At 54.2% G+C, this 25,782-nt stretch overlaps 1 protein-coding gene across 3 annotated transcripts in view; it reads right to left on the bottom strand.

Annotated features, from left to right (window-relative positions):
• STX2 (syntaxin 2) overlaps positions 1-25,782 on the bottom strand; it is a 196,058-nt gene that overhangs the window by 80,404 nt on the left and 89,872 nt on the right. The window contains exon 10 of one of the 3 annotated variants that reach the window (XR_003516871.1): positions 23,607-23,722. The exons of the other annotated variants lie outside the window; for them this stretch is intronic. The gene's annotated coding sequence lies outside the window, so the exon portion shown is untranslated. The remainder of the gene's footprint in view (positions 1-23,606; positions 23,723-25,782) is intronic. 3 annotated transcript variants of the gene reach the window in all.

The raw sequence follows: 25,782 nt of genomic DNA, 5'->3' as shown, positions 1-25,782 counted from the left end.
TACACAGTGACAAAGAGAAACTCCAGGGTGACAGCTGAGCCTCAGATCTTGAGTATCAGTTTGGAGCAAGAAGACAGAGGGTTTTACAAGTAAAGTATCATGTGAAAAGGAGACTTGAGAAAAGTTTTTGATATGTCAAAGAACTGGGAAAAAATTTTCAGTATGGTGTGGATTGTAAATGGCACAATTAAAAATGAGGCAATTAATAACTCCAGGAAAAGTAAAAAGCCATGCAAGGAAAGAAATGTAATTATGGTCACTAATTAGTTCTAATTAACAATATATACATAATAACAGTGCAAACACTCATTACTATCTTAACTAAAGTAGCAATTTAACTGTATGTGTTAGGTTGGGGGTGGGGTCGAAAAGAATCAAATCTCCATCTACCACAGGACTTCTGAACCTCAGCCTATAGATATTTGGGGCTAGATATTTCTTTTTTTTTAATTTAAAGATTTCATTTATTTTTTGACAGAGAGAGGAGACAGTGAGAGAGGGAACACAAGCAGGGGGAGTGGGAGAGGGAGAAGCAGGCTTCCCACAGAGCAGGGAGCCCGATGCGGGGCTCGATCCCAGGACCCTGGGATCATGACCTGAGCCGAAGGCAGATGCTTAATGACTGAGCCACACAGGCGCCCCAGGGCTAGATAATTCTTTAGTGTGGGAGCTGTCCTATGCATTATAGGTTGTTTAGCAGCATCCCTGATAGTAGCAACCAAAAGCCAGTAGCATAAACCCCATCCCCAAGTTCTGACAAATCAAAATATCTCAGACATGACCACTGGGAGCAAAATTACCCCTGCTTGAGAACCACTTATCTACCATAAGAGAAAGTTCTATTTCTGACTTACAAAAATTGACAAGTCAAAAACAACAGTGTAGGCATATTATTTAGGGTTGTTGAGGTAATTTAAAGAAGAAATTAATAGAAGCATTAAAAGTAGAGTGAAGGAACTGGGCAGTGAAAAGTTGACAAGGTAGGAAATGGCTGGTGTCATATACCTGTAGCCATTAATCACTTTTTAAATTGCGTGCATACACTTCAAATTTTAACATGCAGTGGGAGCTCAAAAAAAAAAAAAAAAAAAGGCATACTCACATCTACTCTGGGAACTCACTCAAGTCTTCATGTATGAATTTTGTTTCAAAGGAAATCTTACACTATTATATTAACTCACTTGATATGCTTATGTCTTTTCTCAAAGTTACATGAAACAAATAGTTATTGAGTAACGTCTTTTTATAAAATATCTATATGCTTCCCAAAATCATCTGGTGCAACATTTTTGGTCCACCTACTACATTGTGGGAATGACTGCAATAAGCGACGAGAGGCATGGGGAGGTCTTGCCGCACAATCAAGTGGGCCAAATGGAAAGTGAGTCCAAGTACAGAGATGTCCAGTGAGAGCCCTGCCCAGCAGAAGAACTACCTCCTTTTGATACAAATCACCAGAGGCCTTACAGTCACCAACCTACACCCTGTTTTGTCCCTCTAAGGAATTGTGTTCTCTCAGAGAAATAGTCGAGGATGACATAAAAAAATAATAATAATAAGGATATGGAACAGTGTGATAACTTGCGAGTTATGAAAATATTTCCTAATTCTATTAAAAAAGAAAAAAAATTTCAGGTAGGACCATAATCCCTAGCCTCTCTGCATTTAGTAAATTTTGGTTCTCTCAGAAGGGAATAAATAAATGCACCTCTTTTTCTCCGTTTGTGTTCCTGGGCTCTGGGACCCCACTTCTTCAACCACGCTCCACCCTTTGCTCTCTGGCCCTTCTCCTGCCCTCTCCTCAAAGGGACTAAGTGGTCCCACTGTGTCTCCATCTCAGCAGGCTGGCTGGAGGATGTGTTCCTGGTTATACAGCATGAAGAACTGCCCTGTCTGGTTACATGTGAAGTATGATTATTATTAATTCAGAAGTGGTCCAGCAAGATAATGCCTTTGAGGGATTGCGTATAACCAACTGTAACAACTCTGAAGTGAAATGGAATGAGGAGCTCCACTATCACTTCATACCAAGTTTTAATTGAGGGCTGTTTGGGCGGATAGAGACGGAGAAGTAAGGGTTTATGCATGCGCATTTTACTGCTGGCTCCTCAAATGCCAAACAACATAAAACACTGCCCACCAGCCTCTACCCAAGGAGCATCTTCATCATGGATCCAGAATAAATCCTTCCACCACGAGGCAAGACCCAGTTCTTGCTATTTAATGTTAGGAATAAACTCAGTTCACTTCAACCAACTATTCACTACAAGGCTCTCCCTAACATAGAAAAGATGAAAAGAAATCCACTGGTCTTACAACCAGCATGAGCTTGTGACATTTTCACATTTATTATTTCAATGAATATTTGACGTCTATAGACTGAAAATGCCACAATTATGTTTATTATCTAATTACATTCATTATCTAAAGGCTTCACGATGCTAAACCTGGTCTCATTAGCCGGGCTGAGGGAACTGGAAAATGCTTCCCAAAAACCAAATACAAATCAAGAGTGAAAATTTCCACTGGAGACATCATAACTTTGAAAATGTACTGTTTTTGATGCGAGTTATGGGATGGCTAACCCAGCGGAAGCAGACTCAGTTTCAAGGGGAACACATTTCCCACGGGAGTGAGGTTGCGTGGACGCGCCGTGAGGCGCCCAGCCCCGCAGCGGGTGAGACTCCTCTGCCTTCCGTGCTGAGAGGCATCGTGTTGGGAGCATCCTACTCAGTTCACCCAGTGAACTGACCCCTGGGCCAGAGGATCCTTCCTAACCTGAAACTGGCCTGGGGACAGGTTCCGAATGAAATGCCACAGTCATCTAAGTCACAGTTAAGACCCAGCAGCTTTAGGATCAGGACTTACGACCAACTTCGAGGTTGCCAAATACCCTGCCCCCCTCCATCTCTCAATCCATGAGGGCACTTCGTCCCCAGCCCGGTGCCTCCAGGAGGCTGGCTTTCTGCTTCAGGGTCTAAGCCGTACCTCGTGAACCCATGAGACTCTTCCTCACACCCAGCGGTGGTACTTACACGATGCCGGGGGTCGACGCCCTAGCGGGGCAGATGCAGGAGCTGGGGCCACCTGGACGGCACCAGCTTCCTCTCCCCTGCATGCCAGGCTCTCTGCCGCCTCCCAGCCTTGCGCTCGGCATCAAGCTGGAAGACTATTTACTTATTCATGGGCTGCCCGAGCCGGCCAGGAACTGCTTTGTGTCAGCTGAATAGGATGGCAATTCAATCTCCAAATGGGAACTGTTCGGCACAGGGCATATCTGTCATAATGAGTCACGCAGATGAAAAGAATACGGCTTTCAGAGCCACTGGTAAAAGTTGTGTTTTGACAATGGGTAGTGTTATAGGACACAGCCTTCTTTGCCTCGATGTCTGAGTCTCCCCCCACCAAACAGTCCCCGTGAGATGCATGACAGAGAGGGAGTTACCAGTGGGGTCGTATGCTTGGGAGAAAAAGCGGAGATTGCAGAATAGGCTCCCCACTCCCTTGACAGAAGTATGTACATTTGGAGAGACAGAAGGTAGAAACGCTCGGGAATCAGCAAGAAAAATGAAGGGACAGTGAAGGCAGAGGAAAGCGTCCAGCTGTCCCCAGGGTTGACTGTGGTTTGGGGCTTTATATGCATGATCACAATAACAGCGAGGTCTCTAGAAACCCTGGCATTAAGAACTCAGGGAGTCCAAAGAACAGCCCCACACGCACAGCTAAGAAGAGCCAAGTCGGGAGGGGGCCCAGCCGCCCAGGCTCCCAGAGCGCCTCCCCCAGGTCTCCTTGCTGCGCGCGAGCTCCTGCCTCCTGCAACAGTTTCTCAAGATTGTAAGAACTGCGTTTCATCTGCCGTCCTTGTTTCAGCCACAGGAAGTCTCTCTACTAAGCATCCACACCTTCTCCTCCCCATCCCCAGGCCCCTGCGACAAGCCCCTTCCTCTCTCCACTCCCTCACCCACGCGGCTTGGACTCCGTCCTTATTCTCAGGCCTTAGCAGCCCAGAGAAACCCCACCCCTCAGTTGGCCAACAGTCCACTTCCCCTCCACCCCCCGCACGGCTGCTCCGGAACCACAGTTCAGGCAGGCCAGTGCCTCGACTTACCACGGTCCCCCCCAGCAGACCGCCAGCTCTGAGAGGGCAGGGACCACGCCCCTTACATTCTGTGTTGCGTTCTAAGCCCCCTGCGTGGTGTCAAGCCAAAGCAGCTACTCAGACGTTTGCAGAAATACAAATGAATGAAGCCTTTGCTGCCAATGGGCCTTGGAATATGCACCAGTCAGGATGGGCGAGGCTACTCTGTAGTAACAAACAACCCTCAAATACCCACAGCCTGAAACGATGGAGGTTTATTTCCCACACATACTCGGTGTCCGTGGGGCACCAGCTGGTGCTCTGATCACACTGTCCTCCCTCTGGGACCCAGACTGGTGGAGCCAGAAATAGAAAATAGGACAATGTTTGTAGTGGTGAAATAAGACATCCACACTACACGGCCCCTGGAGCTCTGCACGGACACGTTCTGCTGAATGAATCTTTGCATTTTGCCCACGCTGCTCCCCCTTCCTGTCATCAGGTCTGACACAGACACCACCCCAAGGAGGAGGCTGTGCCCAACCGTCCAGGTGATGCACACGGCGTCCGCCCCCACCCTCCCCACTCTGCAATGCTTACCGTCAGTGCCCCATTAGAAAGTGAGTTCTCTGAGAGCAGGGCTCCCATGATCTCATTTTGCGGCCCAGCACACCCCCAGACACAGAGTAAAATGCTCCATAAACATTTGTTGAATCAAAGAATGAATGGATAAAATAGCATATTACGCTGGAGAAACCACAATATTTTGGTGTGATTAATTGTAAAATTAGTGAATTCAAGAAGCAGTCCCACTAAAGTGAAGGTAGTGTAATATAAACCCGACTCTGGGATCATGTAATACGAGTAACATAACAACAGAAGTTTCAGGGCACATATATGGAATCCTGAAATTAATGAAGGTGGAAGATTCGTCAAAGTATTCTTGGCACTATTTGCTGGGAGAAATTATTTCTAACACTTGATCAGAACCATTCCTAAGAAATAACAGAATGAGCTGGGGCTTTGGCAGCTTGGAGTAAATCTTCTGCAGTGATCTGTGTCTGTTCTCCTAGTCACTGTTTATCCAGCAAACTCCTCACTTCTAGACGAGGATCTGTCCACACACAGTTCATGAGAATGGGGAGAAAGAAAGTGCACGTTACCAGTGCCCTGTATCACATGAGCTCTTCTGACATTGCCCATTCATATTTTCTTAAGGTGTTCTGATTATTTGGTGAACTTGGTGAATGTGTTAGCACTGGATAGATGGGTTGAGGAAGTCGGGTTTTGCAGTAAGCAAAATGACCACAGATTATAACGACCCCTGGAATTTACCCCCCGTCCCCCGCTTTCCTTAGTATAATGACATAACCAGTATCTATTCACTACAAGATGGCATCTGGTGAATAACTTGGAATAACTTGTGAGCTATTCACTTCATGTCCAAAAGCACAGACATCTCAATGTCTCACCCTCCTGATTTCTCCAGGGTCTCCCTGGATCAATACATGTTAAAGCTGCCCATTTTGGAATATCCCACCGGTTGGGATCTCCTGGAAAGAATCTTCACAAGCAACCAAGGTGTCTTCCAGCAGGTGGACAGATGAACAACCTGCGGTCTGGCAGACAGTGGAATGTTACTCAGCACCAAGGTGAGAGGACCCGTCGAGCCCTGAAACCCTAAATACACGTCACTAAGCGAAAGAAGCCAATCTGAAGAGGCTAAATACTAAATATGATTCCAACTCTAGGACGTTCTGGAAAAGGCACAACTATGGACAGAGTAAAGACAGTGAAGGATAATTATTTGCTGGGGGGAGAGGAGCGAGGGTTGAACACCAAGGATTTGGGGGCAGTGAAGCTATGCTGTTGATCCTATAATGGAGGATCTGTGTCATCATACATTTGTCTGAACCTGCAGAATGGACAACGTGGAGTGAGCCCTAAGGTAAACCATGGCCTCTGGTTAGTAACAGTGTATCAATATTGGCTCATCAATTGTAGCAAATGCACCCCACCCACACCCGCTGTGAGCCATGGGAAGATTCTGGGCTGGAGGGTCGGGGGTCCATGGGGACCTCACTTTCTGATCAACCTTTCCATAAACTGAAAACTCATCTTTTTGAAAACATTTATTAATTTTTTTTCAAAACTGACCCAAAAAGCACCCCACCGCCTTAACTGCTGTTCTTCTGTAGACAACAAGCGTCTACACCAGCCAGGGTCCGTGGATTTCTTCCTCTTTACCGCGTTGGGCTCATCCGGACATGCCGAGTGGGACGCCTGCTGTCTGGGGGCAAGAGTTCGGGACGGCTGTGCCCACCGCTACACCTGCGGCCCTTGGAGTGGCGCCTGGCTCTCAGACAGGGCTTCGTAACTAGTGGTGCAATAAAAGATTTCATTTTCTTGTGTTTCCGCTTGGCCCTGAATGACAGTCAGAACATTATCAAGTGAAAATTGAAAGCCTAGATAAAAAAACTCCCCCAGGAAAAGTAGTCAGGCTGCTACATTCTCCAGAGACGCAAGTCAATAAAATCATTGTAGAGAGCCAAAGACACTTGGATGGCTCCATAAATCAGCCGGGTACAAGGGGGCCTCCGCGTCCGGCGTCTCCGCCCAGGGTGTGCGTGCCCCCCTGCTATGGCCTCTGTCCTTGTTGGTCTGAATGATGAACCTTGAGCCGCGTGCCATTTGTCCGGATGGCACGAGGCACCCGCGGGCTGTCCACAGTCCTGCGGGTTTTCTCCTGGTTTCTCACTGATCCTAATCAACTCGGCCATGTGGGATGAGGGGGAAGGAACCAGCTGTTGGGAAAACCTCACCGTCACCCAGAGGAAAAGATGCTGAGAGCAAGAGGGCAGGGCCACCCCCAGGGACACTGTGTACCTGTGCTCGGGGCCCAGGAGCAACGCCTTGCATTTAATTAAACACGTTTACTGCTCACAAGCAATTTCATCGGCATAATCATCTCCCATGAAAATTGATTTTGCTCTCACTGGAGGCCCTTGGACAGCCACACGTGGAAGCCTCCATCACGATGAAGCCTTCCCTCAGCCTAATGTCGTCTTCATTTCCAAACTCAAGTTAAAGTATGGTGTTACTTTCTAAAATAAAATAATTTCAGGAAATCGATTTTCTCTTTTAATGTTAGCTGTTCATTATTAGTGTTAAAACCAGCCGCTCACATTCGGGCACCCGTTTTGGACCGAGACCTGTTCCCAGCATGTTACACAGAGCGTCTGCTTGATTCCGCAGGAACTCGTGCGGCAGGTGCCTGCGCACAGGGCACAGGAGGACACAGAGCGTGGAGGAGTCATTCACCTGGGAGGCGAGGGGTCTGGGCTCGGGCCTCACCACCACCCAGTAATGAGCGGCCCCAGACGCCGGCGGGTCAGCAGAGACCGAGGAAAAGGGTATTACTCCCCACTGCCGGTGTTTCCAAAGGAAAAAAAATTTTCTTTTCTGATATACAAGAAATATCTAACATGGGCCTTTGGAAACATTACCTTGAAAACTTCAATACTAGCCAACGACCAGGAACGACATGAAGCAGAGACGGGGAGACGCCTACGTGAGGCCAAATGAAGTCACCATGGCAGCCTTCCCCGGGTCTCAGACCCATTTCTGCGAACGGGGAAAGACCCACGGTTTTATCCAACTGCAGCGTGTCCCTAATGGTTTGTTCCGAGCCACTAAAGATGCCACGTCATCGTTACAAGACCACGGGAGCGTCCAACAGTCCTCATCCCCATTCTGTTGTTTGCCGTCTCCAAGAGAGAAAGCTAAATAATCAGCCAGATCACGCCACCCGACCGGCGCCTTGGAGACAGGCCTCCCAGTGCTGGAGAAGGCTCCCTCCCGACGGATGACTGGCTCGACGTGAAGCCTGACCTCCCGCCACCTTGTGTTTGGACTCCGGCTCCAGCTGCGCCCCTTCCTCCCGCATCATAATTGTCGCAGCCGGCCCTTTCCCTTAATCAGCTTCGTGGGCTGGGAGGGGCTCATTAGGGCCTGGGAATTAACTGGAGCAGAAAGCAGAAAAGCACACTGGGGCTCTGTTGGTCCTGGAGTCATGGGGAACAAAGCGGGTGACCCCACTGGGGGGGCACTGGAAGACGAGTCACGCGTGAGAACACGCACTCCCCGTGATGGCTCCAGGGTCCACACGGCGAAGGTTGCTCAGTGCGGCTGCCCCTGCCTCGGGCCCTCCGGCCGCGGCCGACCGTGTGCCGGCAGCCAGCATTACGTGGGGACACTGCCCTCAGGCCATGCCTTGGCCGGCCCCCACTCCCTCCTTTGTTCCTGCCCTCACAACAAGGCTCTTGAACAGAGCAGAGCCCACAGTCAACGCCATGTCTAACCACCCCACCCCACAGCCCCGGCCTCGGGGCCCAGACCATCGTGGCTTTGGTACAAGGGCTTGGGGCACCGAGACAGGGCAGTAGAGGCTGATGGCCATCACTTCCCTGTCTTCTCCAGCTCACGGCCTTACATTGAAGTCTTCCGTCCATTGTAAGTTGGTCTTGGTGCCTGCTGTAAGTCTAGGATCCAGCCGCATTCTTGTGCATGTGGGATGCGGTTTTCCCCACATCTGTGGCAGGGCTGCCCTTCCCCCATCGCGTGGCCCTGGCCTCCTGGTCGAAGACCAGCCGGCCGTATGTGCGTGGCTTTATTCTGGACTCTATTCCATGTCAGCCGTGCAGGATGATTGAGTCAGGGGTCTGCTGTACCACACCGTGCCCCTGGTGAGCAAGCCTGTACCGTGAGCTTGAAATTTTCTTAAGACAGTAGAGCCCATGTTCAGTGTTCTTTTGTTTGTTTCTTTGTTTTAAAGATTTCATTTATTTATTTGACAGAGAGAGAAAACACACAAACAGGGGGAACGGTTGGCGTGCTGAGACAGGAAGAAAGAGAGAGCAACAGAGCAACAGAGAGTCTCAGCAGAGGGCACAGCACATGCAAAGGTCCTGAGGCAGGATCTCTCACTAAAGAGTCTGCCTCTCACTGCCAGAGAAGCTAGACTGCTGCCTCCTCCTTTGACACAAAGGGAAGGAAGTAGAGAGGTAGAGAGGTCTCTGATTTGCTCAAGCAAATCCTTGGAGAGCCCAAGAAAGTGGTAAGAAGATGCCTTGTCCCCCCAGTGCAGCAGAGATAAATCAGCTTTCCCAGTTGTCAGCCTTTAATCCATCTGGGCAGACGTGAAAGCTTGACTAAGAGAGCAGCAAAACCCAGCCCTGAGACGCAGGCTGCATTTAAAACACAACGGCATGGAGACCCAGACTCCACCAGGGCCTTATTTATTAACCCGTCCAGGAAGATGAGCCCATAAAAAGAATCTTAGGTACCTGGGGTGGGAAGGTGAAGAGTATCGTTATTCCCAGGAGCCCAAACACCAAGCACAGGTCAATCTGTGCAAGGCGCCACACCTTCATCCACACGCAGCCACGGCATGTGGTGCACAGGACTCACGGAAGGGACTCCAGGGCCCGCGTGGCCGGCACATGGACAGCCCCAGACAGTGGAGTGTGTGCGACCTCGATCCCTGCCCTGCTTCCGCTCATCCTGGAATAACCCTCTCGCAAGGAAAGCTCCCACCGCAGCTGGGGGACGCTCCCTTCACGTCTGGACTGACGGCTGGGAGCTGGGACTCAGTGGGATTGCAGGTTAGTGAGCTACCACCAGTCCGTGCCATGAAGATGCTCCTCGGAGTGTGCTGGAGCCAGCCTGCACAACCTCGGTTGTGAAACACGCAGGAATGCAGAGAGCCCGTCGCTGGACCCGAGGGGGCCTGAAATCTGCCCTGATGGGAGTATTTACCCCATGGAATTAGGCAAAGACTGCATGCTAGCTAGTTCACCAGCAAGCACCCCACCCTCGCAACCCCACTTCTGTTACGTGGACAAGAAAATACGCAAGCATTAGAGATCCTACAGCACGCACATCCCAGTCACTGGCTCCATGCCGCCGAGCTCACTGTTCCCTCCCCTCCAGCACCGCTTGGTGAGGTGTTGTGGATCCAATGTCGCATCCCTCCAAAATCCATGTGTTGAAGTCTTAACCCCCAACGTGGTGGTGTCAGGAGCCGAGGCCTTTGGGAGGTGACGGACATGAGGGTGGGGCCTCCATGAATGGGATTGTGCTTTTATAAAAGACGCCCCCCCAAAAAAGATGTCCCAGACAGCTCCCTGGTCCTCCCACCACGTGAAGACCCAGAGGGAGATCAGCCGGCTGCAACACAGGAAAGGGTCTCAGCAGAACCTGCCCATACCCGCAACCCCCCGTGGCTTCCAGACCCCGGCCCGCGCTACACGAATGTCTGTTGTCCCGTAAGTCTCGGTCCGTGCGATTCCATTACAACAGTCTGGATGGGCTTAGAAACCAGTCAACGCACTCCATCCCCTGGACCAGAGCAACGACAGGGGTGAGCCTGAAACCTACACTAGTCCAGAGCGGTCTGTAAGACTGCAGAAAGTCACGGTCTTTCCTACAGGAATGAAGGGAACAGGTGCATGGCCTGGTGCTGTCAGAAGCCACTTGATCACGACAAGGGAAGCCAGCTTCAACTCCAAAACAGCACAGGTGAGGCTGAAAAGAAACCAAGTCCTGGTTTGTGACATTGAGTCTCTGGGTCAAACCATGCCCGACGCTTTCCTGAGCTGGGCCAGCAAGTTATCTGAGCCCATCCACTCCCTCTTAATGTTTAACCCACGTTGCAATGCGTTTTTCTCTTAAAGGAAAGATTCCCAACCAACAGAAATCTAAAACCAAGCCTTTCCATTTTGGTCCTCCCTCGCCTAACTGAACGGATTCATTAAAGCCCTTTCTAATGACTCAATCACTTAAGAGCTTTGCTTGTTCTCCCAAGTTTTTAAAGAAAAACAAACCCCCAGTGAACGACGCTTCGTGCTCCTTCCAGGCATCGGGATCTGTGAACGCCGAAGCCCGTCCACATGGCAGAGGCGATTAATTTGTATTCGGGCTGCTCTTAATGACTTTGTTCCCACCCCGTCCTTGAGGCTCCTTCCAGCGTGAGTCAGAGCTCACAGACACACTTCGTGCCCTGTACTCTGGACAGAAGGGCACACCCACGTCCCAACACGGCTGATCACGGGGTGCACACAACACTGGTTAGTGTCTCCTTAATCCCAACGCATCTTTCTCTGCTGACTTTTTTATAATAAATAAAAAATGAAACAAGCGTCCTCGGGGCTCTTGAGAGAAGGGAGAAAGCACCATCTATGCCCTCTGCTAACGGGAGAGAGAATGGTGTGGCTCTGTGCGGGGCGACCTGGCCCCATTTGTCACCAGCGCCTCAACAATGATGTTCGACGCAGAAATCCACTTCTAGAAGTCGATCCTGAAGGATAATAAGGGATCCGATGGCATCGGCATTATCTTTTAGAATGGCAAAATAACAGTCATCGTTTACAAGAAAACAGACGCGCCATGGTATCCCTTCAAAACACACTTGACCCTCAGATGGTATTTCCCAAATATCTTAGCAAAATCAGATTCAAGCTGTAAACATCGAATGGTACCCGCCATGATTTCGGTGGGATGTCTCTACAGGTGATTCAAATTTCTTCCGAATTATTTTCTACAATTTGAAGAAAATTTCTACAATGAATTTATGTTACTCTACTAATCAAGTAAAAACAACCTGAAATTACTGTAATTATAAAAAGACACAGAACATGCAGGTAATTTTTGCTGCAAAAACGGTGGAATGGCAAGGACCCTACGCACCAGCTTTAATGCTGATGCACAGCCGTGTGGGTCCCGTGGCTCTCAATGCACGTGCGCTTGGAGGCCCCACTCCCGGGCCTCCTGGTTTCCCGCCTACACAACAGCGGTAAGGTGGAGGAGTTGGGGGGTGGGAGCGGATGGACAAGGAAGTACAAGAAGACAGAATAGTGCTAAGTGTGTTAGTCAGCAACCCACCCGCTTCTGTGTCATGTCAGGCACTGAGTGTGCGGTTTGATACAATGTACGTTCATTTCTTACAAAATCCATGGATGCAGGTGGTCCCCGTTGGTGGCCGATTCCCCCCAACCCAGACGCCCAGGCCCCTGCCGTCTGCGGCTCCCCATCCCCCAGGACCCCACAGGCCCCAGCATCCCCATCTCCTGGGCACCGAGGTGCACCCATCCCCTCCTCCTCCTGCAGCCAGCCCGGATCTGGGCTGCCGGGAAATGTGCTCCTAGCTCAGAAGCAGCTTCCCACCGTACTTCATGCTGCCAGAGAAAACACCTCGGGTGAACAGCGGGCTCTTCCATCCCCAGGGAGATAGTGTGGGTGCCAAGGGGGCCCCCAGTCGTGGACACCCTCCTGCCTTGTCCTGGGCTCGCCCAGTTTAGCGCAGGGAGTCCCTCCCATCCGGGGACCCTCAGGAGAGTGGATGGTCCTCCCGTCCGGAGCCGCATGACCGAGACAACCACCTTGACAGGGAGGGTCTGAGGCCCAGCTGCCTCCCCAGAAGGGGAACAGGGTCGTGGGAGCAGGTGCACAAGCCCACCACCCACTGCTTCTGCCCACGGGCTCGGGAAAACCCACAGTCGAGTGAGACATTCCAAAGCTGTGTGGGGAGACGGGCTGCACAGAGTGTGGAATCATAGCTGAAGAAACGTGAAGACACGCCGGCACATGTGGGCAAACCCTAGACGGTGTGATCGCGGCTTGGGGAGACCCGCTGGGGGCTGGCGGGGGGCGGGGAGGGGAGGCAGAAAACTGCATCTGCTCCTTCGGCACCAAAGCGAGGGGCATTTCCTGGCAAGCTGTCCTGGGGTGTGCTCGGCGGGCACTGTGCTCTGGGGGCTGTCTGGCACCCGCTGCCCCGACAGGTGCGATTCCCTTCTTAGTCCCCCCGCCCCCAGCCCCGGGGAACACGGGAGCCTCCTGCAGCAGTGTGCAACCCAGAGCTGCCTGGAACGCCGCGTCTGGGCCTCGCCTCCCGGACGCAGGCTTCCAATAAGTGTGAGCATCCGAGCGCCTCATCTCCTTTATCTGTGGGCTCGCCTCCCACAGAGACCCACCCGGGTGGGGGCCTCGAACCTGCACACACAGGCCCGTGTGCCCACAGCCTGCCGCCCATTCCTGGCGTGTGAAGTCCAAAGGGGAGCATCACTCTCTCAAACACAAGTGCTGGTGGCCACCTTTGCCCAGGAGAGCACAGAGTTCGCCCCATTGCGTGAGGACCCCTTTTCTCCAGCCCAGGGGCTGAGGAAGCAATGGCTCTCCTAACCCATCATGGCTTTCTGGGGGCAGAGGGGTGGCAAGGAGAGTCCCCTCCCAAAGAAACAACTCCTCCTGTAATTTATCATTTAGGCCTGTGCCCTGAAAGGAAAATGCCATGAATCAATGAGCCTCCTGACCTTGTGGGAAAATATCAAAGGGATTGCAAGCAGTGTTTTCTTGAACAAAAATTTATACAGTCTTGTTTGAAAAACAAAACAAAACAAAACAAAAAAAGAAACCGCCCGCTTCGTAAATGTCACAGGAAGGATGCTAAGCGCAGGTCGGGAAGGCTCAGGGGGACCCGGGCTGTGTCTGAGAGCAGAGACGAGCCTCCCCCCAGGCCGGGCCTGCGGCTCCAGCTCCGGGTTTCCCCAAGAGGGTCTCGGCCTCCGGAGGAAGGTGGTTCAGTGGGCTTTTTGGAGGGGATCATTGTGCGTCCACAAAGATGGGTGCTTTTCCATGTCACTCTGCGTGGGTGGGAAGGGGTGCACCAGGCCGGCGGCCCGAGGGGATCCCGGGCGCTCAGAAAGGCAGGACTAAATGAAGGCATTGCTCGAACAAAGCACAGGACAGGCCACCGGTGTGATGGTGGCCACAGGGCGCGGGCCACACGGCCGTCCTCTGGGAATGGCCCTGAGCTGAGTCTCTCCCTGTTAAAGACCATCTGGGGCCGGGGTGTGTGACAAGCCCTGCAGGCGCCCCACCCAAACCAGGCCCCAGGCCTCAGAAAAATCCCCCACATCGACCTGTGACCACTCCCAGGGACAGAGAAGAAGGAGCCCACAGGAGAGGGCATGGGTGCACCGGGCCGGTGCGGGCCTCTCTCACTGTCTTCGACAAAGTCTGTGATCTCCAATCTCTGATGCTCCTTTGAAGGAGCTACCAATGTGTTTCTTTTTATATTTCCCTTTAAGTGTATATTTTAACTTGCTTTAAAATATGCCCATGCTGAGAATATTCAAAATCAGAGAATGAATAGCTGGACAGGAGCCAGACCACATTTCAATGTGGACATATTTAGGAGCAGAGAGCTTTGCCATGTGAGGCTGAAATGCAAGGTGCTTGATTTATTTCCCTGTCCTCGCCTCCCACCCCACGGAGCACTTGAAAAGACCACACTAACTAACAGCTAGCTCAAGGGATGGGCTTGCAACAGGGCGAGGCCAGCCTGGGCCCAGGGAGACCCAGCTCGGCACAGGCTTGTGTACCCCCCTGCCGCGCCCAACCCCACTTCCACCAATTCCACAACCACCTTCTGTGGCCGCACCAGGTGCTAGCCAGATTCCTCTGATTCTGAAATGCCACACCCACCGTCCCCAAGCCTGGCTTCTGCCGCAGGAAAGGGAATTTTCTTGTTTGCATTTATATATTTATGAGACACACAAAAACTCTTGCATCTTCTCTATTCTGCATTTGGAGAAAATGCGGCCATTTCAACTATGAAAAAGAGAGTCGACAACATTTTGGAAAAAACAGACCAGGAGGATTATACTTCACTGAGTAAATTGACAAAAGGTCAAAAAGCTTGATCTTTACCACGGATGTGCTTTGTCTGAAAGCTGAACCGCCATTTAAATATTTATAGGAGAGAGGTGTAACTGCAGCGTAGGGTCGGCCGGAGTACGGCGAGAGACAGGCTGGGACAGCTGTGCAAGAGAGAAATAAGCCAGTTCCGTTCCCAGGGAGGCTTGGCGCAGGGAGAGGCCGGCTTTCCTCCTTGGGGCATTCCATCCCTGCCACGGGCTAGCGGCCACTGGGCTTGGAAGCAGCCGGGCACCAGACGGGAGCACCGCGGCCCCGGATGCACACTCTCGGCCCAGCTCTGTCTGCTGGGATGCCGGAAGCAGGGTGGCCCCAGCTGCCATGCTCACACCCAGCACCCAGATCTTGGTTGCTAAATACCATTCTCCGCCAAAAGAGACCAGGGTCCTTGGAAAAGTGGGCTAGTTCTGGGACTGGAGCGGGGCAAGTGCCCGATGAGCTGATGAGCCGGGAGCATGTATTACACCAGAACTCAGAAATGAGGGCCACACAGAGCGCAGGGGCCTGGAGGGAGCTCCCCTGGCCCCTTCCTCTGCACATTAACATACATGATGATAATAAGTCTAACCAGTGAACAAAACAATGATCCATTAGTCCGTAAATAAATAAATATATAAACAAAAAACATAAATAAATAAAAATATATAAATGGGGAGAAAGAGGAAAGCTTTTCCTTATTTATTTTTTTTTTAAGATTTTATTTATTTATTTGTCAGAGAAAGAGAGAGAGCAGAAGCAGGGGAAGCAACAGAGGGAGAGGGAGAAGCAAACTCCCCACTCAGCAGGGAGCCCAACACGGGCCCGGGATCATGACCTGAGCCGAAGGCGGACACTTCACCGACTGAGCCACCCAGGCAACCCAAGGAAAGCTTTTCCTTACAGAGGAAGGCCAACAAATAACTATGGAAGGAATCACACAAAACCGCCATATTGGAAGTGTCCTAAGTAAGAGTCATCGATCTGGGTAACAGCCATGGATGCTAATGTGGGGCACGTTTGGTGAAAAACGGATTTCGCGTTACCTGGTGTCACTGTACCTCCGCACAAACTACCTGCCGACCACAAAGGGGACCGTGGTAATTTTACAGCAAAGGATCTTGGTGGCTGGCCCCTCAGCCCAGCAACCCAAGAGCTCATCCTCCAAAATGGCCCAAAGCCATGGCAGGGGTTAGCACCCACGCACGCCAGAAGGAGGGAGCATCTCCTGAACGGTGCTCCTGCCAAAACACAAAACCTGAGTGCAATGACAGGGGGCCCCAAACTCCACGTGGGGAAGCGCTCTGTGACATCGCTGGCCCGTGTCCCTCAAAGATGGTCTAGTGAGCAAAGAGACAGAAAGGCTGAGACACTGCTCCCGGGAGATTCGGGGAGATTTGGGAGCATCCCAAGTCAGTGCCACTCCATGACCCTGGGTTGGGTCCTGGTGGGAGAGCAAAGAAAAAGCAGCAGCTCTAAAGGATCTTACAGGACAAGGGAAACAAGGTGAATGTTGGCCTAGATTGATTAAATCATAGTATTGTATCAGTGCTAGATTTTCGGCCTTGCGGTCCCCGTGGTTTTGAAAGAGGGCTATCCGCAGCAACCTCCCCAGCGTCCCAGAGACGGGGACACGGGTACAGCATCGGGATGGCGTGCAAGCGGCGGCCGCCCCCACCAGGATCCATGGAATCTGTTCTTGCTGCTTTTCTGCAGGTTTCACCTAAATGCCCCCTTCCTTCTAAAGTCCACACTAAAGGTTTTTAAACAAACACAGAAGCGGGAACGTGAGGGCAGAGCCATCTGGACAAGAGGCTGTGAAATGGGGCTCGCCCGTGCCCACGTCCCCAGCAGCTCTCACTCGGGCCCTCCCCCACCCACCACACAGCGCGCCTGGGCACCAAGCAGGGTGCTCTTTCTTTACCCTAATGTTTCCAAAGTTACTTTCAAAGACAGCACCATTCGATCTTAGGGTCGTGAGTTCCAGCACCACGTTGGCCTCCACGCCCAGCATGGAGCCTACTTATGAATAGATAGAAAGGCAGGACCATTTTTGTAAGAACAGTTTTGGTCTAAGCTCCCAGAATATTGATCACATCCCATCAACCCACACCCCTATTTCACGGCTGCCCACTCGGGTTCAGCCTGAGCTCTGCAAGAAAGAAGCAACCTGGTACAGAGCCTGGCACACATAATGTTTATCAAACGAAGGGCGGGAGGGAGGCGAGGGCAGGAGGTAGGAAGAGAGGGGGAGGGAGGCGAGGCCCCGTCTTTTAGGGACAAAAGGGACGTGACAGACTGTATCCAATCCTGGCCGGAAGCAGATGGCTCACTTAAACTGGGTAATTTGAAAAGAGCTGGGTGGAGAAATTGTTTACAGAGTTGTGGGCAGGACACAGGAATCCAAAGGTGGGGGGGGTCTCCCTGGGCCAGCAGCATCGGGAAGCCCACCCCGACGCGGAAGAGGGAAGACATAGAGGAATCACCATGACCCAAAGAAGGCAGGGCAGCAGCGGGAGAGGGAGACCAATGTGGGGGGAGGGGGAGGGACAGAGGGGAGGGGGGAGGGGGGAGGGGGGAGGGGCGGCCCTCCCAGCCCCGGCACCCGGCTGTGTGAGTCCAGGCGGCCAGCCCCCTGGGGCCAGCATGGGGCAGGACCACTCTGTGGGGGTAGCAGGTGGGAAGCCACGGGTGGCTTACCACAAAGCAACAGGCTGGCGGTGGCCCCCCGTTCTGGAAGGGAGCCCCTGGATGCTCGGGATCTCCCGAGCAATAGGAGCGTCCTGGCCGCCCACGGTGGCTAGCGAGCAGCTCACTAGGGCCCTGGTCCTGCTGGAAGAACCGCGTGCTCAGCGGGCTGAGGTCTCATCCACGAGACACCCGCCGAACCCCGAGGAGGCGAGGGCCCTGGGGGCTGTGTGACCTGTGACCTAACGCCCAGTCCTCCACAGGAGGGGCCCTGCAGCTATCCAGCCATGCCCTGAGTGCGAGGGGGCGGTGACCACCGCAGCGACCATGCGAAGCTTCCGGCACAGCGGGTGCCATGGGAGGCCTGCCTCCATAGTCACCCTCCCACAAACAGCCTGCGGCTACGTGGGCCCCGGCACCTGACCTCCCAGGTAAGGAACTGTGTCTCAGAGGGACACAGGGCACGTGAACCCACACAGCGCCGCCCAAGAGCGCACACACCCGAGACCGGCTCTGTGGCCCTTCTGCATGGTGGCCAGTCTGAGAGCATGGCACCACGTGAGTCGACCACAAGAACACGGAACAGCATTCCACGTGGGGAACAGCCCAGACCAAGGCACAGAGCTGAGAAGCTGCACAGCAAGTGGGAAGCACAGGGTTTGGGCTGGTGCGGCGTGTTCACTACAGAACTCACACACAGCAAGTGCTCCGGAGACAGGTTATAAGTTAGTTTCAAAACCAGAGCACATGGCTGGACATAAAAGGATGAGATCCAAGGGAAGACATACCGCGAATACTAGCAGAGTGTCCCCACCACCGTGTGGTCAGAGTAACCTCCCAAAGGGTCACAAGATGCCTCGCTGTGAGCAGAGCACACGTGGACCATATCAGCCGTCCAGCCGTCCGAGAAATAGCAAGCATCCCTTCAAATACCTGCTCTCGGGGTCCGTCGGCGGTCAGAGCTGGCCCTCAAAAAGACGTATCCACACCCTAATCCGTGGAATAACTGTGAACATCATGTTATTTGGGAAAAGGGTCTTGGAGGACACTCAGCGAAGGTCCTTGAGATGAGATCACCTCCAAGCACGCAGGTGTGCCCTATGTCTAATGACGTGGGTCCCTATAAGAGACACACGGGGAGGGGGGGACAGACACACAGACAGGGGAGGGGAGGAGGTGGTTGCAGGGACATGGACGCAAGTCCAGGAGCGGAAGCGGCAGGAACAGCCTCCCAAGAGCCTTGGGATCGGACCTCGGTCTCGGGCCGCGGACGGCTGACCACCCGGGCTGTGGACACTGGTAAAAGAAGCCACGGGGAAGCTAGGACGCCCCCTGCCATGCTCGCAGAAGCAGACCCTCCCGGCCGCGTGAGCGCCGTCTGCCAGGACCCAGCGCTCGCCCCTCTTCCGGACGAGTCGCCAGGCCTCTGCAAGCACGGTCCCCTCCACCCCATATACCGTCCCCGGGGTTTCAGATGGCCAGTGCTTTCTCGTCATTACCGGCTCAGCTCAATGTCACAGGTGGCCAGCCCCCGAAAGCCAGCTGGCCTGACCCCCTGGGGGCCTTTCTTCCACACCTGCCCCCCCCCCCCCAGAGAGGCTAGGAAGGATAAATACGAGCCTATCCAACCTCCCTTGCAGCTGTGCCTGCCAGGCAACATGGATGTGCCCACTGGCTCATGAGGGAGCTTTTATGACGGCCCCTACTGTCCTGATAGGAGAGCTAGATGGGGCTGGTGCCATTTTTCCCCACCATGAGCACAGATGTGGTGGCTGGAGCTACCACAGCCATTTTGTGACCTCGAGGGAAAAAACCTAAGAGAATTACAGGAGACCCTGGCCCTGAGTCTCCATCAGTAGTTCCCTACTTTCAGGCTTCGTGGTGAAAAGGAAACCCCCCATTTGTAGGTCGATGATGTAATCCCCAACGGATACATTTCCTCACCAAAGAAGACTTCCAAAGCTACTCCAACGGACACGGTGCTCCCCGGACATCTCTACCGCATTACCCTGACTCATTCCCACTGGCGCACGAACTCAAGCTACCTTGTTAACTTAGCGACCACCTGTCGTCCTCTCCCAATCCCCTAGAATGTAGGTTCCATGAGGACAAGGACATCCTCCATCCTATGCACCACCTTGTCCCCGATGCCCAAATGATGCCCGCGACAAAGAACACACTCCGGGAGGATATGGTTAGTCTTCCACCTTAGCACTACCGAAATTTGAGGCTGGATCGTCACCTGTTGCTCAGCCTTCACCTGAGCGTGGCAGGACGCTTGTCAGCCTCCCTGGCCTCTGTCAACCAGATCCCAGGAGCACGCCCTTCCCTGCGACAACCGATGTCCCCTGTATGAACCACCTGCTCAAGACCCGCCGGCTCACTGAATGAGTGAGTGAGAGAATGGATGAAGGAATGGCCCTCCCTAAGTGCACACTGACATGGCACCATGCTGAGAGATGCGGACCCACGATCTCTGGGGGAAGTGCCACTTTGGAGACACAGCCATTTATCATCAGATCCAGTGGAAAATGGACATCACGCCAGCATCTTTGCTCACTTGCTCTTGGGCATAATTTGAGATGTGACGTGATGTGGCCTCAGGCTGGAAAAGGGCCTCATTCTCAGGGCCCCCATCTCTGATGGGGTCGCCACGGCTGCTCGGCTCAGAACATGTCTCTGACTCTCCGTCTCTCCTCCCAGGGCAGAGACAACTCCGGTTAAAGCCCGAAACCCTGCACTAACACGGCACTGCTCCAATCCCCAGGAAATTTCCACAGATGGAACGGGGAAGAAACACGCACCCTTGGCCAGGCCTGATTCCCGCAGCACGACTCATTAAATCAATTAAGTCACTTGCTTGGCAGGATTATTTATGGAAATGGGATGTCATGTTCCATCAGCTAAACAGCGTCTTCAAACCGGCGGGTGAGCTGAGCTCACAGTCCCACAGTCTGGGTGGACCAGGTCTTGAATTCCGCGAAGCGTCTCTCACTTTGGCCGGCGCTCTCAGATCCATCCGGTGTCTCACTCATGGTCTTGCCGTACCTCCTTTTCAGGTCCGGAAGGGAAGCATAAAGGGGCTCCATGCCGTGGCTATGTTGCCAACTGAGCAAAAACAAAAACTTGAGAGTTTAACAGCAAATCCTATGCTGGGTCAAACACACAGAGGCCCGCATGGTGGGCCAGGAACAAGGAAGAACAAAGCAGGCAGGGGAGGCTGGGTAAAACTGAACGGCTACCCGTCCCTGCAAGGTGATTGTAGCCACACAGACGCAGAGACAGTGGTGCCAGAGCCTCTGGTTTCTTTCAAGAAAACTGTCAGACATCTGGAATATTATGGGAAATTTGTGTACATTTGGTTTTAAACATTGGCAATGAACTTGGAACTGAAAATGCAACATGTTTGCAGACCTTATCAGGGCATTGAGACCAACACTGATGACCTTCACCCTGTTTCTCCTCGCGCTCCTTATTCCTCAAGAGCAGCTTCGAGTGACTGCCTGCTTCTCATTTAGGGATTTGTTCTGCCCTCGGGAAAAAGAAGGAAGTCCCCAAGGAAAGGACAGACTGTATCAGAAAAGGAACACGAGAGTCCTCCAAGGAACAGGCCCCAGTTGGGACACTCTAAGAATCAGAGCGGCTGCTCCTGATCTTGATAGGGGAACACAGTTTGGGCTAAATTGTTAGATCATCCACAAAACTACGCCCTGTTCAGATTCCCAGTACGTGCAGGGACTGTTCCTAGCGGAGGAGGTGGGTATCGACCCAGCAGACCCATCTGGGCGCCATCTGCCTCCCCAGCCCTGTGTCGGGGCTGGCCGTCCAACCCTCTGGAAGGCACCGCCCCATTGACCTGGAGCAGGCACCCCTCCTCCTGTTGTAGGCACAAACTGGCCAAAAGCCCACTTGGGGAAAACCCTAAACAGGTGGTCAGCGCCTCAGAACCAAACGTCAGGCTGGAGTCGAGGATATGCTGGGGCCGTGAGGACGTGCGCCACGGCATGAGTGGTGCTACATTCCCGGACGGTTCGCCCACCTGCTGACCAGCCACTCAGCGCAACTGGGGGGCGGGGGCCGAGAACCGCAGAGGCCTCTGTGCAGGACAAGGATACTGCCGTGCAAAGCGTGGCGGCCACACGGGACAGAGCGGGAGGGCAGGGCGACCCCCTGCAGGCCTGAGCACCGCGGTCTGACCTGCGAGGCCAGTAGGCAGATGAGGGTGGCACGTCTGGTGGTATCAGTCCAGGGGCTACTTTTATATGAGGATAAAATATGCCCAGCATCAAAGTGACCATTTTAACGTGCGCGATGTGGCGAGGTTAGGTGCGCTCGTCACTGCTGGGCAGAGATCAGCGTGCTCCGGTCCCGTTTCCATCAGCCCGACAGACCCCGCAGCCATCACCCCCGTCCCCGCCCAGCCCCCCAGCCACTAACCCACCTCCTGCCTCCAAGGATCTGCATCTCTGGACAGTTCACGCAGCAGATTTTTTGTTCCCGTTCAATCAGTTCAGTGGGTTGAGATTCTTACAGTCATTTTCCAGACGTTACAGATACGGAGCGAAGTTCCAAGAAGATAGGACGTTGGTCTGAAGACACAGACTGTGGGGGGCAGAGCCAGGGTTGGAGCGCAGGCCTCCCAAACTCCACCCAGGCATCGCTGGGACAGCGGTCCCGCCCTGTCCTCAGCTGGACGGCTGCCTGATCACCTGCGGTAGCCTTGGTCAGGCCAGCCTCTGGGGACAGAGGCCGAGCTGACCTCTCCCAGCCTGCCTGTCCCCAGCTCAGACCACATCAGCGGCTCCTTCCCCAGCGCCATGCTGCCCACCAAGCCCCTGGTGCCCGGCCCTGACCAGGACGCCCCTGTGCTCACCGGGCGTGGGCCGACTCAGTGCCCTCCTGCCCCTGCTCCTCTGTCCCTCACTGAGCTCGGGACGCCTACATCAGACCCTCACAATCCTGCCCCCGAAGCCCCCTTTGAGGGTGGGACCCGTTGGACGGATGTCGGCTGCAGACCACAGACAGCCGGGCCTCCCCGATGCTAACGGAGCTGCTAGGCCCGCTGATGGGTCAGAGCAGACCGCCGCTCGGCCGCGCAGGGGGCCTGCTCGCTCCACCCTTACTGGCCGGCAGACAGCCCCGCCTGGGAAGAGCCGGCTGCCAACAAACCTGGTTTCCTATCTGACCCTCCAGCCCACGTCCCCATACCTGGCTCCTTTCCCTCCCTAGAAAAGAGAAACCCACTCTGCCCACCTCTGGGACACCTGCCCACCGGCTCAGCGCCCTCCCTGCTGCCGAGGCCCCGCTGCTGCGCCGGCCAGAGTCCGGTCCAGTGAACGCCCTCCTTTCAGGACCAGCTTTGTTTCCTATTTGACACTCATCGCAAATTCGTCGTGTCACCCGCATCAAGAGAGTTCTTAGGAAACGTCTCTGCCTCTCATGGTCCTCGTCTGAGTGGACGGCACACACCCTACCCCTCTCTCATGGTCACTCAGCGCCCACAGAACCCGAGCGACCACCATCACCTTCCCCCCACGCGGGAAGAAAATGCAAACCGAGGCTCGGGTCATGGGAGCTACACCGCTCTGCCAGACCCGCGGTGGCAGGCAGGGCTGCCGACGATGAGACATTTAAATCACGGCTGAGATTAAATGTGATGACCGTGCCAAGAGAGGGGCTCTGTCTGCCAAGATGAGGATTTGATGATGAAGCAGATCGCTGGCACGGCCGCGCTGGGCACGGGCCCACGGGCGCCCGCGGCCAGGCATTTAACCAGCGGGCTGGCTCAGCAGTGGGGGCGGCCTGGCGCCGTGGGAGCCGGGCCACGGCTTCCGACACCACCCGCCCGCCGGAGCACCACCTGCCGCTGGCCCGACGCCACCCGGGGGCCGGGGACCAGATGGCGGCACGGGCTCCAGGCACAGAGGGCGGGGGGCGGGCGGGACCCTGACAGGGAGAGGGGCGCAAGGAGCCCCCACCAGCCCACTGGCAGGTGAATAATGTGGGCTTTGTAACCTGGACGTTGTCACGACTGGAGACCAGCTTCCAGATGAGATCCTCCTCGTGGAGAAAGAGAGGACACACTCACCCCTCGGTGGATCCCTGAATGCTCTTGAAGCGAAAATGTCCTTAGGGTCTTTCTCAGGTTATAAAATAACACGTGCATCGTCTCTGCACATTTCAGTTCGCAATGCTTCTCATAAACTAAGGGAAAATTAAGGGAACAGAGAATGTGTGTGAAAGGTGATTATCATGTCCTTGTTCCACACTGTTCTATTCTGTTCATTTACTTGATGTCTGCTTTGCTTACTAACACTCCCAGGTGACTGGACATTGGGCTGAGGAGTCACCAGGAAGGAAGGGAAAGCTCCGGAAACATGGGACAGTTCAGGCATGCAGAGGGAAACATCTGAAAGCTAAGGAAGTCCCATCATCCAGAGCATAGGGTTCTGGCCGTTCTCTGCCCACATTCACTCATGCACACCCTGTGCACCTTCCCTCTGGGGTGTGTGAACCACCGGACTGCGATTCACCGATCCGAGCCTTCCACGAACATCCAGTAAGCATCAGGTCTGTGGGGCTCAGGCCCCAGGCACGCATCCGTGGATGAATTAAAACAGCACCCCAAAGAAATTGTGATGCTAGAACATCATCGTGAGATGCAGCAGACTGAGTCCAAAGACCCAAACAACCACAGCCCCCGGGCTCGGTCAGCTGTCTGACATAATTCATGCTGAGGGAAGGATGCACGCGCTGCAGAAGGAATTAGACATTAGAAGAAGCCAAGCTCGTTTCCATGAGGCTTTCCTTCTGTTCCAGACACCGTTCCCAGCTCCCAACCCCGGGCCGCGATGTTACTCCCGCCAGGTCTCCAACGGCAGGCCCCTGCCCCCGCCTGGCGAGTCCTCCCGCAATGGCACATGGTCCTTCCAGATCACACCGCAGCCTTCGTTCTGAGCTGTGGCGATCCACAAGGCCGGCCTCCACCTGCCTCCTCCCACACGCCTCTCTCCACCGCACCTCCCAGCCCTCTTTCTAGCACACCACTCGCTCCTGAGAGCAGGGAGCAGACGGAACATTCCAGAACACCCAGGAGCTCTCCCAGCCGCTCCCTCCCACTGTCCAGATGCCATTCCCCAGACCTCCTGTGTACGGGGCCCCGCCAAGCCGCTGCGGTCCCCCCCCCCAACATGCCTGTGTTCACAGCACCTGTCACTATCTGGAGTGAGCCAGCCTGGTTCCCCGTCCGCACGCTCCTTGCGCTGGAAGCTCGTCTGTCCCGTTCACCGCGGCCCCCCGCACGGACCCTCGGAACAGACCCAGTGAACGCACGAATGCACGTGTCCCCGAGAGCAGCCATGTGACTTGGGGAGCGCGCATCCAAAGGACAGTTGTGCTCCCCTCCCGTCGACCACCCCTCGGGGACCCTGAGCTGGACACTGTAACAGGAGGCTGTGAACGCCCAGGAAACGCAGCCACAGGCAGGTGTCCCACAAAGGCGGGTCACTGAGCGCCCCACATTCTGAAGAAAGATCCCGTAACAGGGTGAAGGCCTCCCTCGGGGCGCTAGGACGAGCACAGAACCACACCGCGGCCTGCAGACATCAGTCCTCCCCCCAAACCCCAATTCCAGTGCTCAGTGGAACCATCTCAACTTCTTGGACCTAGTGGAAGCTCAGCCCACTCCGTACGCAGCCGCGGAACCCAGCAAAGGTTTCGTGGACCAGAGCGTGCACAGGGCACGCCGACACGGACACGCTCCCCTCTCCCACCGTATGAAGCCTGCGGGTTATGACCGTGAAACTGAGTTCATGGCTCCGTAATGGGCTGTGACCTGCGGTGTGAAGAGCCTTCACAACCGCTGCTCCTGATTTGGCGGCCAAACCCCTCCGCCCACATCCCTGCATCCCGTGCCCACAGGTGGGTCGTGTGAGTTTTCCATGCTTCGGGACGAGGGACCACAGACACACGCGCAGCCCGTGTGCATTTCTGGAGGCCAGACGTGTGGGCAGCTCAGCCGGGCTCTCTGCTCAGCTCAGCCGGGCTCACTGGCCCGGCAGGCTCTTCCCGGGAGGCCATGCGGGACAATCTGCGTCCAGTCCCATCCAGGCTGTTGGCAGAATTCGGCTCCTGAGGACGGCCAGGCCGGGACCCCGTTTCCTGGCTGGCTGCCGGCGGGGCTCCCTGAGCAGCCCGAGGGGCCTTCCTGTCCTCACACGCCGTTCCTCGCCTCCACCATCCGCGGCCGCATGTGCAACCCTCTG

The sequence above is a fragment of the Zalophus californianus genome, chromosome 14 (genome assembly GCF_009762305.2).
Source record: "Zalophus californianus isolate mZalCal1 chromosome 14, mZalCal1.pri.v2, whole genome shotgun sequence".
Lineage (NCBI taxonomy): Eukaryota > Metazoa > Chordata > Mammalia > Carnivora > Otariidae > Zalophus > Zalophus californianus.
The sequence above is the reverse complement of the archived record's forward strand: the minus strand, read 5'-3'. Positions and strand labels throughout refer to the sequence as shown.